This window comes from Oryctolagus cuniculus, unplaced genomic scaffold, assembly GCF_964237555.1.
Source record: "Oryctolagus cuniculus unplaced genomic scaffold, mOryCun1.1 SCAFFOLD_55, whole genome shotgun sequence".
Classification (NCBI taxonomy): Eukaryota; Metazoa; Chordata; class Mammalia; order Lagomorpha; family Leporidae; genus Oryctolagus; species Oryctolagus cuniculus.
The window spans coordinates 82300-102114 of record NW_027208214.1 but is presented as its reverse complement, the minus strand read 5'-3'; the positions used below and the strand labels follow the sequence as shown (position 1 = coordinate 102114).

General features: G+C 41.6%; 1 long non-coding RNA gene across 1 annotated transcript in view; it reads right to left on the bottom strand.

The window, feature by feature from the left end:
* Positions 1–263: 263 nt before the first annotated feature.
* LOC138847944 (uncharacterized) overlaps positions 264–19815 on the bottom strand; it is a 49345-nt gene continuing 29793 nt past the window's right edge. Inside the window, exons 2-4 of the long non-coding RNA XR_011385818.1 lie at positions 14108–14285; positions 8533–13792; positions 264–973 (exon numbers count right to left, since the gene is read on the bottom strand). This is a non-coding gene — a long non-coding RNA (uncharacterized lncRNA). The remainder of the gene's footprint in view (positions 974–8532; positions 13793–14107; positions 14286–19815) is intronic.

Genomic DNA, 19815 nt, shown 5'->3' with positions numbered 1-19815 from the left:
ACTTAAAAACAAAGCAAAGGAAATACTAGCACTGTTCACTGACATAAAATTTAAAATAAATATATAGACCTTCAAATGCACAACAGTCCATAGTTTCCCAGTTTTATGCTGTAAATTTTCAAAACATCATAAGCCAATAAGAATAAAATGAACAATAAGATAAAAAGAAAATACTTAGTAATACTGCTAATGACAATAATGTTAACATTTTAGTTACCAATTATTTTCTTTCAAATTGTGACTCAAGCACACAGACCCCCATAACTAGCTTAATAAGCACTCAGGAATCTAGAATCTTACGTAGAGAAGTGCTAATCTAACCCAGCTTTCATTGGACAAGAGAAAGCATGACAATCTCTAAGATTCACACTGATGTATCATAATAAAGGGGAAAGAAAGCCAAGGCTAAACAGTCTAAATGAGGAAAACTTTGCACACTGAGATTGCAGATCATAAATTTTACAGGTGTTCTTATGGATAATCCCCACATACATAATTTATCTTTCATTTTCATTGATTTAATTTTTCAAATAGGGCAAAATGTAGTCAATAATCTTTTTGAAAGGCATTACAGAAACTATTAACCAACACTGCATGGGAGTATAACCTAGACATTCATTTCTCCAAGTTGGGACAATGAAGATATTTAACTAGCAAGTGGTTTTAATCAGGATTTCTAAAACTCAATAAAAACACTTAAGAAGAAATATTTGTCTAAATACGTTTTTATTATTCAGTCAACTAGTTTAAAACCCTGAAGAAGCCAGCACCGTGGCTCAATAGGCTAATCCTCCACCTGCGGTGCCAGCACACCACGTTCTAGTCCTGGTCGGGGTGCCAGATTCTGTCCCGGTTGCCCCTCTTCTAGGCCAGCTCTCTGCTATGGCCCGGGTGTTCAGTGGAGGATGGCCCAAGTGCTTGGGCCCCGCACCCACATGGGAGACCAGGAGGAAGCACTCTCTGTCCACTCTGCCTGTCAAAAAAAAAAAAAAAACTAAAGAAAAAGAGTACTTAAAACTCAAGTCCACTCTCACTGTATTCCAAACTTTTCACTCTGGTTCTAAATTAAAATTGCATCAAAATTTATTTTCAGGCTCCATAAATACTCAGAATGTAAGTCTACTGCCTGGATGGGAACATCAGTTGTGGCTGCCCTACATTGCAGTGGGTGAAACATGGGGAGATTTGGAAAGTACATGGAAAGAGACTTAAAAGTATGAGTTTACTTTGGTATAGTTTTTTGGCAAAAAAGACATTTTTTTAATATATGCAAAGTGTGTAAGCTAAAAATGCATTTTATGAATTCCAAATATTTACTGCACCAAAATAAAATCATATATTTAATTTTATTTATGAACCCTTAAAAAATATTTTTTATTTGTTTATTTGAAAGTCAGAGCAACAAAGAGAGCTGTCTTCCATCCTCTGGATCATTTCCCAAAAGCTTGCAACAGCCAGGGCTGTGCTAGTCTAAACCCAAGACCAACAAATTCCATCTGGGACTCCCATGTGGGTGGCAGTATCGAAATACTTCTGTCATCATCATCTTCTTCTTTTTTTTTTCCAGATTTGCTTATTGCTCTCTTCTCCCTTCTCTCTCTCTCTCACTCTTTCCTCTCTCTCTCTTTCTCTCTCTCTCTCAGCTCTTCTCATCCCTGCTGTCTCTCTCCCTCTCTCTCTCCTCTCTCCTGCTCCCCTCTCTTCTTCTATTACTTTCTTTGTCCTTCTTCACCCCTTCCCTCTAGTCTCCTGGGTTTTCCCCAATAAACCCTTACCCTTAGGAAAAAAAAAAAGATTTGTTTATTTATTTGAAATACAGAGTTACTCAGAGAGAAAATGAGAGGCAGAGAGAGAGGTCTGCAATTCTTCTGGTTCACTCCCCAACTGGCTGCAATGTCAATCCAAAGCCAGGATCCATGAGATTCTTCTGGGTCTCCCATATGGGTGCAGGAGCCCAAGGATTTGGGCCATCTTCTACTGCTTTCCCAGGCCATAGCAGAGAGCTGGATCAGAAGTAAAATAGCCAGGATTTAAACTGGTGCCCAAATGGGATTCCAGTGCTACAGGCAGAGGCTTAGCCCACTATGCCACAACACCAGCCCCTAAAAATTAATTTTTAAGTTACAATAACTGACCCTACTTAGTAAAGAGTAGGTTTTTTTTTAACATGGCTATTAAAGCAATATGCAGTATGGATAATTAAATTAAATCTATGCAGACAGGGACTAGATATCATTAACCTTGATGTATAAATGCAGTTAGCCACAATGTAAAATTTGGGCTTTTCTGGATTTTTTAACAGCTATTCACTTTATTAATCTCTTTAATTAAAAGCACACTCCTGAAAAGGTCATGTAACTATCTTGTAAGAAGGGCCTTTTCAATGGTTCAACTACAAAGTTTGCCTAGTTTTGCCACAACTGCTAGTACCTTAGATTTTTTAACAGTTTCTAAATGCATAGTATAAAGGGAGATGCATACAGCCACAATGTTCAACTATTGTTTCTATTACACTATCTTGAATTTTTGTATGAGTTAATATGCGATCATAATTCTCACAAAAACAACTTGGTTGAACATTTTGTAACTTGGTCACTGCAGTTTCACTAAAATCTATCACAGTGGAGCAAGGTCAGAGAAGTTTTGTTACATTACATTATTTTCAGCAGAATTATTTTAATGTCTCAAAATAATTTACTATGCTAGACAAAACTTTAAAGAAAAATAGCATCAAAAATGGCAGCCTAATCAGGATATACCGTTGAATCCAATGTGCCAAAGACAGCATGTTAATAGCATGTGTAATACCAAAACAATGTAAAATTTTACACTTAGTTTGGAGATGGCTTTTCTATGGGACTGGCGCTGTGGCTCACTCAGTTAATTCTCTGCCTGTGGCGCTGGCATCCTGTATGGGTGCCAGATTCTAGTCCTGGTTGCTTCTCTTCCAGTCCAGCTCCCTGCTGTGGCCCAGGAGGGCAGTGAGGCCCTGTACCTGCATGGGAGACCGGGAGGAAGCACCTGGCTCCTGGCTTCAGATCAGCACAGCTCCGGCCATAACAGCCATTTTGGGGGATCAACCAATGGAATTAAGGCCTTTCTCTCTGTCTCTCTCTCTCTCATGGTCTAACTTTGTCAAATAAAATAATAATAATTAAAAAAAGGAAATGGGTTTTCTAGATCTGTGATTGAAATGCTCTTAGAACACCAGGTACATTGAACTAGGATGGCATCTGAAATTAAATTGATTTATTGATCAGGGTCAATCTTTACTCTTCCCCTTATTGTTTGATTTTATAGGTTATGATTGCTGAAATTTTATTTTTACTACTGTTAAGAGTGTGGTGGGGGGCCAGTGCCATGGCTCACTTGGTTAATCCTCACCTGTGGTGCCAGCATCCCATATCAGCACTGGGTTCTAGTCCCGGTGGCTCCTCTTCCAGTCCAACTCTCTGCCGTGGCCCTGGAGGGCAGTGGAGGATAGCCCAAGTGCTTGGGTCCCTGCACCCCCATGGGAGAACAGGAAGAAGCATCTGGCTCCTGGCTTCGGACTGGTGCAGCACTGGCCATTGTGGCCACTTGGGGGTGAACCAATGGAAGGAAGACCTTTCTCTCTGTCTCTCTGTCTATAACTCTACTTGTCAAATAAATTAAAAGAGTGTGCCATAAGGCACATTGTTGAGATTTTTATTACTGTTGAAAATTGAATATATTGGCTACTTATGCACTTAACCATAATTTGGTTACAAAAGTGTGAGCAGTGTCTAAGTGTTAATGGATTGGATAAAAACTGCTTATGTTTTCTTTGTTAATTGCCTCAGGTTATCTTTTTTTTAGATTTTTTTTACTTTTATTTAATGAATATAAATTTCCAAAGTACAGCTTATGGATTACAATGGCTTCCCCCCCATAACATCCCTCCAACCCGCAACCCTCCCCTTTCCCACTCCCTCTCCCCTTCCATTCATGTCAAGATTCATTTTCAATTCTCTTTATCTACAGAAGATCAGTTTAGCATACATTAAGTAAAGATTTCAACAGTTTGCTCCCACACAGAAACATAAAGTGAAAAATACTGTTTGAGTACTAGTTATAGCATTAAATCTCAATGTACAGCACACTAAGGACAAAGATCCTACATGAGGAGTAAGTGCACAGTGACTCCTGTTGTTGACTTAACAAATTGACACTCTTGTTTATGGCATCAGTAATCACCCTAGGCTCTTGTCATGAGCTGCCAAGGCTATGGAAGCCCCTTGAGTTCACCGACTCTGATCATATTTAGAAAAGGTCATGGTCAAAGTGGAAGTTCTCTCCTCCCTTCAGAGAAAGGTACCTCCTTCTTTGATGACCCGTTCTTTCCACTGGGATCTCACTCGTGGAGATCTTTCATTTAGTTTTTTTTTTCCCCAGAGTGTCTTGGCTTTCCATGCCTGAAATACTCTCATGGGGTTTTCAGCCAGATCCGCATGCCTTAAGGGCTGATTCTGAGGCCAGAGTGCTGTTTAGGACATCTGCCATTCTATGGGTCTGCTGTGTATCTCACTTCCCATGTTGGATCGTTCTCTCCCTTTTTGATTCTATCAGCTAGTATTTGCAGACACTAGTCTTGTTTATGTGATCCTTTTGGTTCTTAGGCCTATCATTATTATCAATTGTGAACAGAAATTGATCACTGGGACTAGTGAGATGGCATTGGTACATGCCACCTTGATGGGATTGAATTGGAATCCCCTGGTATGTTTCTAACTCTACTGTTTGAGGTAAGTCAGCTTGAGCATGTCCCGAATTGCACATCTCTTCCCTCTCTTATTTGCACTCTTATATTTAACAGTAATCACATTTCAGTTAGGTTTCAGCACTTAAGAAGAATTGTGTATTGATTACAGTATTCAACCAAAAGTATTAAGTAGAACAAACAAACAAAAAATACTAAGAGGGGTAACATAATAAGTTGCTCATCAACAGTCAGGGTGAGGGCTGATCAAGTCACTGTTTCTCCTAGTGTTCATTTCACTTTAACAGGTTTCCTTTTTGGTGCTCAGTTAGTTGTCACCGATCAGGGAGAACAAGTGGTGTTTGTCCCTTTGGGATTGGCTTATTTCACTCAGCAAAATGTTTTCCAAATTCCTAACAGGGATCACTTTTCAGTTAAAATTTAAACACCAAAGAATAATTGTGTGTTAATTACAGAGTTCAACCAATGGTACTAGAACAAAAAAAATACTAAAATGGATAAAGTATTACATTGTACATCAACCGTCAGGACAAAAAGCCGATCAAGTGATTGTTTCTCATAGTGTCCATTTCACTTCAACAAGGTTCCCCTTTGGTGCTCAGTTAGTTGTCGCTGATCAGGGAGAACATATGATATTTGTCCCTTTGGGACTGGCTTAATTCACTCAGCATGATGTTTTCCAAATTCCTCCATCTTGTTGCAAATGACTCGGTTTCGTTGTTTTTGACTGCTGTATAGTATTCTATAGAGTGTATGTCCCATAATTTCTTTATCCAGTCTACTGTTGATGGGCATTTAGGTTGGTTCCAGGTCTTAGCTATTGTGACTTGAGCTGCAATAAACATTAATGCGCAGACAGGTTGTTTGCCAACTTAATTTCCTTTGGGTAAATTCCAAGGAGTGGGATGGCTGGGTTGAATGGTAGGGTTATATTCAGGTTCCTGAGGAATCTCCAGACTGACTTCCATAGTGGCTTAACCAATTTGCATTCCCACCAACAGTGGGTTAGTGTCCTTCTTTCCCCACATCCTCTCCAGCATCTCTTGTTGGTAGATTTCTGAATGAGAGCCATTCTAACTGGGGTGAGGTGAAACCTCATTGTGGTTTTGATTTGCATTTCCCTGATTGCTAGTGATCTTGAACATTTTTTCATGTGTCTGTTGGCCATTTGGATTTCCTCTTTTGAAAAATATCTATTGAGGTCCTTGGCCCATCTCTTAAGTGGGTTGTTTGTTTTGATGTTGTGGAGTTTCTTGATCTCTTTGTAGATTCTGGTTATCAACCTTTTATCAGTTGCATAGTTTGCAAATATATTTTCCATTCTGTTGGTTGTCTCTTCACTTTCCTGACTGCTTCTTTTGTCTTTTTGTACAGAAACTTCTCAATTTGATGCAATCCCAAATGTTAATTTTGGCTTTGACTGCCTGTGCTTCTGGGGTGTTTTCCAAGAAGTCATTGCCGATACCTATATCTTGCAGGGTTTTTCCAATGCTCTCTAATAATTTGATGGTGTCAGGTCGTAAATTTAAGTCTTTAATCCATGTTGAGTGAATTTTTGTGTAAGGTGAAAGGTAGGGGTCTTGCTTCATGATTCTGCACATGGAAATCCAGTTTTCCCAGCACCATTTATTGAATAGACTGTCCTTACTCCAGGGATTGGTTTTGGATCCTTGATCAAATATAAGTTGGCTGTAGATGTTTGGATTAATTTCTGGTGTTTCAATTCTGCTCCATTGGTCTATGCATCTGTTTTTGTACCAGTACCATGCTGTTTTGATTACAACTGCCCTGTAGTATGTCCTGAAATCTGGTATTGTGATGCCTCCAGCTTTGTTTTTGTTGTACAAGATTTCTTTAGCTATTCGAGGTCTCCTGTGTCTCCATATGAATTTCAGCACCATTTTTTCCAGATCTGAGAAGAAGGTCTTCGGTATCTTGATTGGTATTGCATTGAATGTATAAATTGCTTTTGGGAGAATTCACTAGGTCCTAATCTCCTGTTAATTCACCCCCTCCCCCCAGAGTCAGGTTTTTCTGCTAGGTTCAGGGCTGGTGCAGACCAGAGGTCACTCTGCTTATGACGTATGTCCAATATGGTGCCTGCTCTTTGTCTTGCTCGCCTTTGAGAGGTGAGCAGAGAGAGAGAAACCCGTGTCCGTATCAGTCACTTTTTTTTCTCTCTCTCTCTCTTCTAGTTAGCCTGGTGAACTTTTCCCCACGGGGTCATTCCCTCTAGTCTCCTCTTTCCACTTGCCTGCCGGTGTCTTGGGCTATTGAGGTTCGGCTCACCTCGTGTTCCAGTGATGGTGTGTTGAGTCTGCCGCTGGTGTCCTGAGCTGTGGGCTCCCACGCTCTCCACGAAGGTGCACTGTGAATCACTAGTTCTGGAAGAGTTTCTTCTGCTGTTTCTTCCCCTACTCTTCCTTGAATCTGCAGTATCTCCACTTTTATTAAACTGTCTCTCCCTGGACTATCAGTGTGCTCCCTTCCTATTCCACCATCTTTGAAAAGAACATTTTCTTGAAAATTCTAGAAGATTCTCCCATTTCCTGTAGTCACTGGATTGAAATTGCTAAACACACACACACACACAAACACACACACACACAATTATTTAGGTTGCTGAATTAGGATGCCAGTTGAATTCTCAACCTTCTATGTTTTTTTCATGTGAAATTTATGGGGATTATTGGTAACGAGTGAGATACTGACATTTGGAATCAGCACATCTTATTTGGACCCCAATGAAACTCACCATATGAAACCATTTAGTCATTTTGGGATCCTCTTACCAGAAGTAATTTACAGTCCAGTGTCCAAGAGACTAGCTTTCCTCTGAAAACCAAAGCATCATATGGAGTGGAATCTTCAAAAAGGGATGATCATTGGCTTCCTGGCCCACTAGAACTGTTCTGTTGCAACTAGATGTACTTGGGTGCAAGCACATATTGTGACCCAGGAAGAAGTAACATCTTTACTGTTGTTGTCTAGGCAAATCATAAAAGTGCACACTGGCTGGCTTACATAATATAAATCTTTTTGTTCATAGTACTGAAAGTTAGAAGTCCAAGATGAAAGTATCAACAGGTATGGTTCCTTCCAATGCCTCCTTCTTTGATTTGAAGATGGTCACATTCTTGCTGTATGTTCACCTGTTCTTTCCTTTGTGTGTGAACATACCTGTTCCTTTTGTCCAAATATCTTTCTTTTGTAAGAACATCAGTCCTTGGATGAGAGTTCATCCCAAAAGGCTCACTGTATATCAGTTATTTATTTAATGGTCCAATTTCCAAATAACTTTATATTCTAAGGTACTAGGGTTTAGCTTCTTCAAATTATGAATTTTTAGGGTACACACTTTCTCCCCTAACACACACCAACAAGAAATGTGGGAGCAGAGTGGTAACTGTTATAATTGTACATTTTTGTACTATTTAACTTTTACAAACGTCTTGATGTATTACACATGCAATCAAACAGGAATCGAGTGATAATGTCAGAGAGTATAAAACAGGAACAAACAAACTTAAATGAACTTCAAATGAAAAACAACCACACTGAATGGGGTAAAACATATCCAAGTAAACTTGTATACATTATTTTGATTATGATACCTCAGTATAAAGACAGATAAAACCGTGAATAGATAATGAGTTCTACTATGCTTGATTTTTACTGCAGTATGGATTAGCATCCTAAAACTACATGTTTATATATTCTAGAATTGATGAAATTATAAGATTAAGATTAAAATATTATTTAAACTAAATAAGTGCTGTAATCCTTTCACTTACATCTTATTTTCTGCGTATTCTTCATTGCAAGGAAACAGGTTTATAGTGCAATGGCTTCTTCCAGACTGAAGAAAGAGACTAGTATTTAGAAATGACATTGGAACATTTAATCATGCCAATAAAATGGAAATGATTAGATTAATGGAGAGAATTCAAAAGGATACAGAAAGCAGCTTGAATGGCTACCACTGGTCAAATACAGGAGTTGAGTATCTAAATAGTAGCACATTTTAATTTGTTAAGTAAAATAAAATTCTATGAGCACCTCTTGTTATAAAAGTGGATAAATAGGTGTGGGAGAAGGGATCACTTTTAATAAAGTAGGACAACCACTGTTATCAGGTGAAACTGCTGTCTGCAATGCCAGCATCCCATATGGGTACAGATGGGAATCTTGGCTGCTCCACTTCTAATCAAACTCCCTAATGATGTGCCTAGGAATGCAGTGGAATGGCCATGTACCTGGGCCCCTGCACTCATGTGACAGACCCAGCTGAGGCTCCTGGCTTCTGGTTATGGCCTCACTCAGCCCTGGCTTTTGTGTCCATTTGAAGAGTGAACCAGCAGTTGGAAGACTCCTCTTACTCTCCCCCTATCTCTCTCTGAAACTGTGCCTTTTGGATAAAGTAAATCAATCTTTTAAAAAATAAAATTAAAAAATAAATTAAAATAACAACTAATTAAAACAAAATAATGGCAATTGTAAAAACAACCATTTAGAAAACATGCTAGTAATAACAGAACCAAACAATAATTATCAATAAATACTAAAATGGTGGATGAAATTTTCCTAATAATTTAATTACCATTTCAAAGTATCTCACCACAATTTATTACAAATAGATAACTACCAATTTCACAGTAGAGAAACATGGTAGATATCACCTTAAGAAATTATGAAATTAACATCTCCAAAGATAGAGCAAGTCAGCATCATGTATCTCCTGACCCAATGTGCTGAGAAGGACACAATATCACTTCTGGGGTGGTTTTGCCACAAAAATCAAAACCTGAATGTGGTGTAGAGAATCACAAGGCAAATCAAAGTTAACTGGCTTATCCATTTAATGAAAGAAAAAGAAAGACAACAATTCTTCCAGGTTGAAAAAGGTTAGAAATATGGTAAATAAATTCAATGTGTGATGCTAAACAGGAATAGGAGTGGTACATAGAAGAGAGTAAACTGCTGTAAAGAACGTTACTGGGATGAGTGGAAAATTCAAATATAGAGTTTGGGGGTAAGTAACACTAGTATCAAACTGTTATAGTTTCTTAATTACTGTATTATGAATTAAGGGAATACTCTCATGCTTAGAAAATGTTATATAGTGAACTGCTTAAGGGAAAAGTGGCAAAAAGTTTGCAATTCACTTCCAAACAATAGAGATACAACAAGTATAGTATGTGTTTGTGTGTGATGTGCATGTAGAGAGAACAAGCAATTTCAGGGATTAACTTGTAAATCTGAGTAAAGAGTATCTAAGAACACTTGATTCTATTTTATAATTTCTTAAAGTTTCATTAAAATTTTAAAGTTACAGAAACAATGCACACTCTTAAATCATTCTCATGTTAAATTTTATGAAACTAAATGGGAATACATACTAGATAAAATGAATTGAAAATGAGAACAATATATATCAAAAATTGAAAAAAGAAATGATTGATAAAAGAATAATAAAATTAAACACCTCTAAATAAAGAAAACCAGGGCCAGTGCTGTGGCATAAAAGGTTTCACTGCCACCTGAAGTGTGAGCATCCCTAATGAGTGCTGATTCATGACCTGGCTGCTTCACTTCTGATCCAGCTCCTTGATAATGTGCCTGAGAAGGCAGCTGATGGCCCAAGTCCTTGGGCCACTGCCCCCAAGTAGCAAACCTGTGAGAAGCTTGCCTGGCCTGGCCATAGCCATTGCAGTCATTTGGGGAATGAACCAGCAAGATGAAAGATCGCTCAATCCCTCTCCCCCTTTCTCTCTCTCTCTCTCAACTCTGCCGTTCAAATAAATATTTTAAAAAATAAAATTAATAAATCCAATTTGAATTTTATTCTGCAATGAAAGAATATCTAAAAAGTGGAAAGTTAGCTAAGATAAAAAAGTAGAAAATAAAAAAAGTAAGGCTCAGTAACCCAATGCTAGCTTTTGAAAAGAAAGAATACCACTGAAGAACCTGTAGAATGTATGCGAACACATGGAGACAGAACAGCACACTCCTGAAAGAATGTGAGTCACAGAAGAAATCGAAAGGGAAATAAACAATTCTGGAGACCAAGACAAAAATACAACATATCAAAACCTATGGATGTAGCAAAAGCAGTGTTTAAAGGGAAGTTCATAGCAATTAAAGCCTACATCAAGAATTTAGAAAGGCATCAAATAAAAAATCTATCAATGCACCCAAGTACCTCAAAAAACAGCAAAACAACCCCCAAATTAGGAGGAGGAAAGAAATAATTAAAATTACAGGAAAAATAAGCACATATGAAACAAAAGAAAACCCTCAAAAACTCAGTGAATATATTTTGAAAATAAAGAAAATTGATACACCATTGGCAGAACCGAAAAAGAGGGGTAAGATTCAAATCCATAAAATCAGAGGTGAAAAAGAAGAAGTAATAATGGACATCAGAAAAATAACAAAAATCATCAGGGAATACAACTATATGTCAACACACTCGAAAATCTAGAAGAAATGACTGGATTCTTGGACATATAAAATCTACCAAAAGTGAATTATGAAGTCATGGGAACCTAAACAGATCAATAATCAAGACAGATATTGAACTTTTTAATCATTGTTGATTTTTCTTTGATTTCTCAAGTTTAGTGCACATGAAATACACATTAGTTTGTCCAGTTCCCTTGTATATATTTGTCAGGCTATTATTGCTCCTACATTATTGTGCACTATTAGTTCCAGTAATCAAGATATAGGCTATATATTAAGTATATTTCTTTTCATTGTTTATCTTTTTATATAAAGATTTATTTATTTACTTGAAAATCAGAGTTACACAGAGAGAGAAAGAGAGGCAGGGTGGGGGGTGTCTTCCATCCAATGGTTTACTCTCCAGATGGCTGCAACAGCCAGAGCTGCACTGATCTGAAGCCAGGAGCCAGAAGCCTCTTCCAGGTCTTCCATGTGGGTGCAGAGGCCCAAGCACTTGGGCCATCCTCTACTGCTTTTTTAGGCCATTACAGAGAGCCAGATTGGAAGTGGAACAGCCTGGACCTGAACTGGCACTCATATGGGAAGCCAGCACTGCAGAAGGCAGCTTTACCCGCTATGCCACGGCACCAACCCTCCATTGTTTATCTTTTATTTCCATGTCATGTATACATCAATGATGTACACAAAGGAAGACCTTTGTCTCTCTCTCTCTCTCTCTGTCCACTCTGCCTGTCAAAAAATTAAAAAAAAAAAAGAAACAATGAATGGCCTTTGTCTCCCTGTAAGAGAACAAGTCAGATGAGACAGAGGCAGCAGTAAGCAACTTAATGAGGCTGAATGAAGGTATACATGTGAGAGGCCAGGTGTTATTGTTACCTGCCTTTTACTTTGAAAGTCATACTGTGCCTGTGCTTTGGTTCTCTAGTACAATCCTGAAACGTTGTCACTATTGACACATGCAGGTAGAAATACCCTTATTGATGCAAAATACTTTACTGTGTGACTAGGAATGAGCCCAGAGAGGGTACATTCTTGGGTCCCTTCACAGCAGCCTCTGGTCAGCAATGACAGGAGGAGGGGGAGTGAAAGGCTGGTTTCTTAAGCTGCTCATTGCTGTCTTCATAGATCCTGTCCAGTCATGACAGGTGTCCCTCTTTCCTGTCATTTTCTCAGTTCTTGGTTTCAATTTCCTGATGTCCTGCACTGGGAGCCTCACCTCCCCACACTTTCTTCACCTCCCCTCCCCTCCAGGCCTGCATTAGGGAAGAAGGTGACTGATGACTCATAGTGGTGGAAGAGGCTTCCCATAGGGTCTGGGTACCTGCATGGCCTGAAGGAAGGGGTGGGGCCTCTGTGACAGTGTGGGTGGTAGTAGAGGCCCTGGCTGTAACCAAGTTACACTAAGCAGAAAGGGTCACCTCCAAAGGCTTAGAGAGGACTAAAGCTTTTGCTGTTTTAAAGGTTTTTTTTTATTTCTTTGAAAGACAGAGTTACACAGAGAGGTAGAGCCCTAGAGAGAGAGAGAAGTCTTCCATCTACTGGTTCACTCCCCAAATGACTACAATGCCTGGAGTGGGCTGATCTGGAACCAGGAGCCAGGAGCTTCCTCCAAGTCTCCCACGCAGGTGCAGGAGCCCAAGGACTGCTTTCCTAGGCCACAGCAGAGAGCTGGATTGGAAGTAGAGCAGCCGGTCTCGAGCTGGTGCCCATGTGGAATGCCAGCACTGTAGGCAGCAACTTTACCCACTATGCCACAGTGCCAGCCCCAGGACTAAGGTTTAAATAGCAGTTCTCCACCCCACCCCTCCCCTACTCCTGTTCATTCTGCAAGTGGCAGAGGGAGCTTCAGATTCAACAGTGTGCACACAAGCCAGATCTGGCAGTAGGAGGTCATGTGCTCCAGGCAGACTCCAGAGGTAAGCAGAGCAGCTGGGGGCTGAGCAGAGATGCTGTCTCTGCTCCTGTCTGTCCCCCTGGGGGCTGTGGCTGCACAGAGCTGGGAGCACAGGGATGGGGGTGCCAGCCCAGAGGAAGCTACAGGGACAGGATGTGTCTGGGGACACTGGCCGAGAGGCTACAGGTGACTTTCACCAAAACAGGGTTGGGTGGGGGCTGGGTGCCATTCTGTATTTCCACAAGACTCTGGGTGTGAGCTTCTCCCATCTGCACCACAGCCTCTGGCCCAGAGCTGGCTTGGGGACCCAGGCTTTTGGGAGAGCCACTCAGCTTTGTGAGGCAGCGTCCTTCCCTGACTGCCCTCTGGGGAGACCCTGGCTGCAGTGAGGTCGGGAAATCAAGGCAGGCCTCTCTCGATGATCTGATTTTCCAGCTGTCTGAACGACAGGTCCTGGCCCCGGATGACTGCACAGCCCTCATTCCTCCCACTTCTCAGAAGCTTCCTTGGATTCTGACACACCCGGCTAAGGCAGCTCCTGCAGATTCTGGCTAAGCCTGACCTTCCTCTGAACCAGCTTGCCTGAAAAAGCCCCACCCAGCCTCGGTTGGGCCCAAGTGGCTTTCTCTGAAGAGCCCTGCTGTCACAACAGGAATTGCTGGCTGTCCTGGCAGCAGACAGGAAACATCATTCTGTTGGGGGAAAATAACCCTCTCAGCACAAAGTGATAAATAAGTGGCTAGCTTATATACTGTGCTAAATTGACCCAGGGCTGACTCTGCCATGTCTGAGCAGAGCCTCAGGGGTGGAGTGGCCAGGACCCTCCAGTGAGCATCCTGGTGTTTGGGAGGCAGGAGCAGCCAGTGAAGGAGAAGAGGACAGAGGACACCTGTGTGGTCACATGGCAGGGGAAGGAGGAGATGCAGTGAGGTTTCTGGTCACAGCCAGAGTGGTGTCAGGCACTGGGTCACCTCACTAAATGTGATGAAATGCAGCTTTCCACTCACATCAGGACCTGGTTCTCTGTGTCCAGTAGGTGCAGTCCCATGAGTCCCCTCAGATGGTTGCAGTGGACACCAGCAGGATGGGGAATCCTTGGCAATGCCCACTAGGGAGCCAAAGACCAGGTTCCCTGGCACAGCCGCCCCCTTGCAGAGTGTGTTCAGGGAGAGGAAGCCTGCTGCCCTGCAAGGAAAGAGACACGGACAAGGTTGAGAGGACACAACCAGCAGGGTCAGTTGTGGTCACTGTCACTGACCCTCACATAGGTCTTGTTGCAGACACGGTTCTTCATAACACATTTCCATGGATGGTTTGACGCCCTCTAAGCTTGGATTTCAAACATTTTCTGCACCCAGGTAAACCCATCTTTTGATTGCCTTTTCTATAGACTTGCAGCCATCTCCTCCGGTGTCGATGCAGCAAACAGCAATGGCTGTCAGAAAAGATGGCAGGGAAGCCAGGCTGCCAGAACTGCTCCCTCATCCTCTGCTGTTTTTCTCACTATACCTCTGCCAGTTCATGTTCTGCCCAAAGCTTCACATCTATCATAACTGGAGAAGAAAGGGAATTTTAGGAGCAAAAAATCTTGGGGCTAGTGTTGTAGACAGCGTGTTGAGCCACCACCTGAAACACTGGTATCCCATATGGGAGTGCCAGTTGGAGTCCAGGACGCTGTACTTCTGAGGCAGCTCTCTGCTAGTGCACATGGGAAGGCAGCAGAAGATGGCCCAAGTATTTGGGAACCTGGAACTCACATAGGAGACCCAGATGGAGTTCCAGGTTCCTGGCTTAGACTCAACTGGTGTAGCCATTTGGGGAGTGAATCAGCAGATGGAAGAACTCTTTCTCTCTGTTACTCTACTTTTCAAACAAATGAAACAAAACAAAACAAAAATAAGAATCCCTTGGCACGGTGATGTTGGAAGAAAGGGATCTTTCAATGAAAACTAATTGTGACTGACCCAGAATCTCCTCTCAGGACAGAGGCAGGCATGGAGCAGGGCTCAGGCTGGAGAGGCTGGTCAGTCCCTGCTCAGATGCAGGTGTTGGGCCACCTCCCTCTGACTGTAGGGAATTAGGCCACCTCCCTCTGACCCAGGCCAGGTGGGGGGAATGTGGAGCAGCTTCCTATCCTGGTCTCCTTACAAGAGTGACCTGTGATTTTACATTGTCAGTTTCCACAATTTCAGAAACATCCATGGACAAGAGGAGATTTAACTTTCACCCAGAGTTAAAAAAAAAAAGATGTACAATGGTGACAATAATGTTAGAATGTCTCTTGCTTTATTCCTCTTATTAGAGGAATTGATGTGCTAGGCTTTAAGTAATTAGAGCCCATGGGATTTTTGGAGAAACTGGCAGGCATGGAGTCTCAGCTCTCATCTCCAGGGAGCCCTGCCTTCCTTACATGTTTTCAGCAGCAGGGACTGAGCTCCAGGCAGAGATTCCCCAGTGAGTTCTGGTGCCAGGTCTCAGACCCTCCCCAGAGCTCCCTGTCACGGTGAGGGGCATGGGTCCCAAGAACATTTTACAGGAGACTGGGGCCACTGTGCTGGAACTACAGTGAGACAGCCATCACTTACGGCAAATGAAAGGGAAGGAAAGCTTGTCCAATCTTCAGTGGATGTGGATTGAGTGACTTTATCAATGATTTTGAGTCAGTAAACTAAGCTTTGTGTGTGAGGGCACACAGCCCACCATACCCATGGAGTGTGAGATCCCATAACTCAATGCCAGTCACAGGGTGACTGTGTGTTAAAGGCACAATGAGCACAGGTGACCTGTGGACACCTAAAGCCCAATGAGAAAGCATCTTGCATGCTGCACCAGGGAGCATTTGGTTCTCGTCTGTCTTTGATCTGTAAATGCACCAGTGTCCTGAGGCCTCTCCTCACTGCCTGTGCTGTTCTCAGCTGCCTTGCCCACAGGAGTCGTCCTCGTATTCAGTGATGTCTGCTGTCTGCTGCGGTCATCACTCAGCCTCCCCTGCACCACACACACACACAACACAGGGAAGGACACAGTCTCCTCTAAGGACATGAACTTGTTCAAGTGTGGATGCAGACCTAGACCACACCTAACGCAGGACAGTGAGCCATGCTGTCCTCTGATTGAGACACCTGCAGAGCACAGGGAGTCTGTGGAGTGGTGAGGCTGCCACAACTGGGGATAGTGCAGAGGGAAATGGACACTCCGAGTGGAGGAAATATGAGCTCCATGGGGTGAGCTGGCCACATGGAGAGCCCTGGAACAGCAGCACCAATAGGAACTGCTGGAGGCTGTTTCATCCAGAAGGAGCTCATGTAGAATGGCAGCATCACCAGCAATGTGCACCTGACACCCTGGGCTCAACAGACTCAACAGGCTTCATTATGTTGGTCTTTTAAATTAACAAACTTCCCCAGCAACTTCCAGAGGCTTAAAAATTGCGTAAAAAGGGGTGTTTGCACTGCCCAGTTTCCCAGTTGTCATGATTAAGAGTGTATGCTTGCTGCTGCTGCTAAGCCAGCACCCAAACCTGATAATGGCCATGTCCATGGTCCATCTGCACATCCTGCTTGGTGCTGCATGCTCTATGGGCTTTGAAAAGCAAACAGCAACAGGTGTACCCATACAGGAGCACACAGGATGATGGCATCACTGATCTGGGCACCCCCGGGCTCTGCCAGTGCAACCCTGGGAACTCCTGGTCTTTTCGTATCTCCATGGCTTTGCCTGTTCCACATGTGCTATGGTTGACGTTATGTAGTGGGTACCCTTACACACCAGCTTCTCTCACCTTTTAAAATCAGACTCTAGGGTTTGGTGCTAGGCCTGAGGTGCTGGCATCCTGTATCAGTACCAATTTGAGTTCCAGCTGCTCTACTTCCAACCCAGCTCCCTACTGATGGCTTGGGAAAGCAGTAGAAGATGGCCCAAGTGCTTGGGACCCTGCACCCACATAAGAGACCTGGAAGAAGCTCCTGGTTCCTGGCTTTGGATCAGCTCAACTCCAGCCTTTGTGGCCATTTAGGGAGTGAACCAGTGGATGGAAGACTTTTATCTCTCACTCCCTCTGACTGTCTGTAACTCTACCTCTCAAATAAATAAATAAAATATTTTTAAAAAAGAAAATTTACAGAATTTTAATCCAATTGATGAAGACACAATGAAAAAGTTAACTATATTGGGCTTTTGTTCTCTGTACTAAGATTGGCTTACACTACAACATCATTGATGTATACATGACATAGAAATAAAAGATAAACAATGGAAGGCTGTCACTGTGGCATAGGGGGTAAAGCCACGACCTGCAGTGCTGGCTTCCCATATGGGTGCCGGTTCAGGTCCAGGCTGTTCCACTTCCAATCTGGCTCTCTGCTATGACCTAAGAAATCAGTAGAGGATGGCCCAAGTGCTTGGGCCCCTGCACCCATATGGAAGACCTGGAAGAGGCTTCTGGCTCCTGGATTCAGATCAGTGCAGCTCTGGCTGTTGTGGCCATCTGGAGAGTGAACCAGCAGATGGAAGACCCCTCTCTCTCTCTCTCTCTCTGCCTCTCCTTCTCTCTCTGTGTAAATCTGACTTTCAAGTAAATAAATAAATCTTTATATAAAAAAGATAAGCATTGAAAAGAAATATGCTTAATATATAACCTATATCTTGATTACTGGAATTAGCAGTGCACAATAATGTAGGAGCAATAATAGCCTGACAAATATATACAAGGGAACTGGACAAACTAATGTGTATTTCATGTGCACTAAACTTGAGAAATCAAAGAAAAAATCAACAGTGATTAAAAAATTCAATCTCTGTCTTGATTGTTATTCTGTTTAGGTTCCCATGATTTCATATCTCAATTTTGGTAGGTTTTATATGTCCAGGAGTCCAGTCATTTCTTTTAGATTTCTCAGTGTGTTGACATATATTTGTATCTCCTGATGATTCTTTTTATTTCACTGATGTCCATTCTTACTTCTTTTTCATCTCCGATTTTATAGATTTGAATCTTACCCCTCTTTTTTGGTTAGTTCTGCCAATGGTGTATCAATTTTTTTTATTTTCAAAAAATATTTGACGTCCAGCACCGTGGCTCAATAGGCTAATCCTCTGCATGTGGCACAGGCACACTGGGTTCTAGTCCCGGTCGGGGTGCTGGACTCTGTCCCAGTTGCCCCTCTTCCAGTCCAGCTCTCCGCTGTGGCCCGAGAGTGCAGTGGAGGATGGCCCAAGTCCTCAGACCCTGCACCCGCATGGGAGACCAGGAGAAGCACCTGGCTCCTGGCTTTGGATCAGAATGCTGACCTCAGCAGCCATTGGAGGGTGAACCAATGGTAAAGAAAGACTTTTCTCCCTGTCTCTCTCTATCTCTGTCCACTCTGCCTGTTAAAAAAAATTTTGACTGAGTTTTTTAGGGTTTTCTTTTTGTTTCACATGTGCTGATTTCTCCTGTAATTTTAATTATTTCTTTCCTCCTCCTAATTTGGGGGTTGTTTTGTTATTGTTTTTTGATAGATTTTTTATTTGATGCCTTTCTAAATTCTTGATGTAGGCTTTAATTGCTATGAACTTCCCTTTAAACACTGCTTTTGCTACATCCATAGGTTTTGATATGTTGTATTTTTGTCTTGGTCTCCAGAATTGTTTATTTCCCTTTTGATTTCTTCTGTGACTCATGTTCCTTCAGGAGTGTGCTGTTCTGTCTCCATGTGTTTGCATATATTTTACAGGTTCTTCAGTGGTATTCTTTCTTCTCAAAAGCTAGCTTTGGGTTACTGAGCCTTACTTTTTTATTTTCTACTTTTTTATCTTAGCTAATTTTCCACTTTTTTGATACTTTCATGGCAGAATCATATTCAAATTGGATTTATTAATCTTATTTTTTTAAATATTTATTTCAAAGGCAGAGTTGAGAGAGAGAGAAAGGGAGGGAGGAATTAAGAGATCTTTCATCTTGCTGGTTCATTCCCCAAATGGCTGCAATGGCTATGGCCAGGCCAGGCAAGCTTCTCACAGGTTTGCTACTTGGGGGCAGTGGCCCAAGGACTTGGGCCATCAGCTGCCTTCTCGGGCACATTATCAAGGAGCTGGATCAGAAGTGAAGCAGCCAGGTCATGAATCAGCACTCATTAGGGATGCTCACACTTCAGGTGGCAGTGAAACCTTTTATGCCACAGCACTGGCCCTGGTTTTCTTTATTTAGAGGTGTTTAATTTTATTATTCTTTTATCAATCATTTCTTTTTTCAATTTTTGATATATATTGTTCTCATTTTCAATTCATTTTTATCTAGTATGTATTCCCATTTAGTTTCATAAAATTTAACATGAGAATGATTTAAGAGTGTGCATTGTTTCTGTAACTTTAAAATTTTAATGAAACTTTAGTAAATTATAAGAATAGTATCAAGTGTTCTTAGATACTCTTTACTCAGATTTACAAGTTAATCCCTGAAATTGCTTGTTCTCTCTACATGCACATCACACACAAACACATACTATACTTGTTGTATCTCTATTGTTTGGAAATAAATTGCAAACTTTCCCCTTAAACAGTTCACTATATAACATTTTCTAAGCATGAGAGTATTCCCTTAATTCATAATACAGTAATTAAGAAACTATAACAGTTTGATAATAGTGTTACTTATCCCCAAACTCTATATTTGAGTTTTCCACTCATCCCAGTAATGTCCTTTACAGCAGTTTACTCTCTTCTATGTACCACCCCT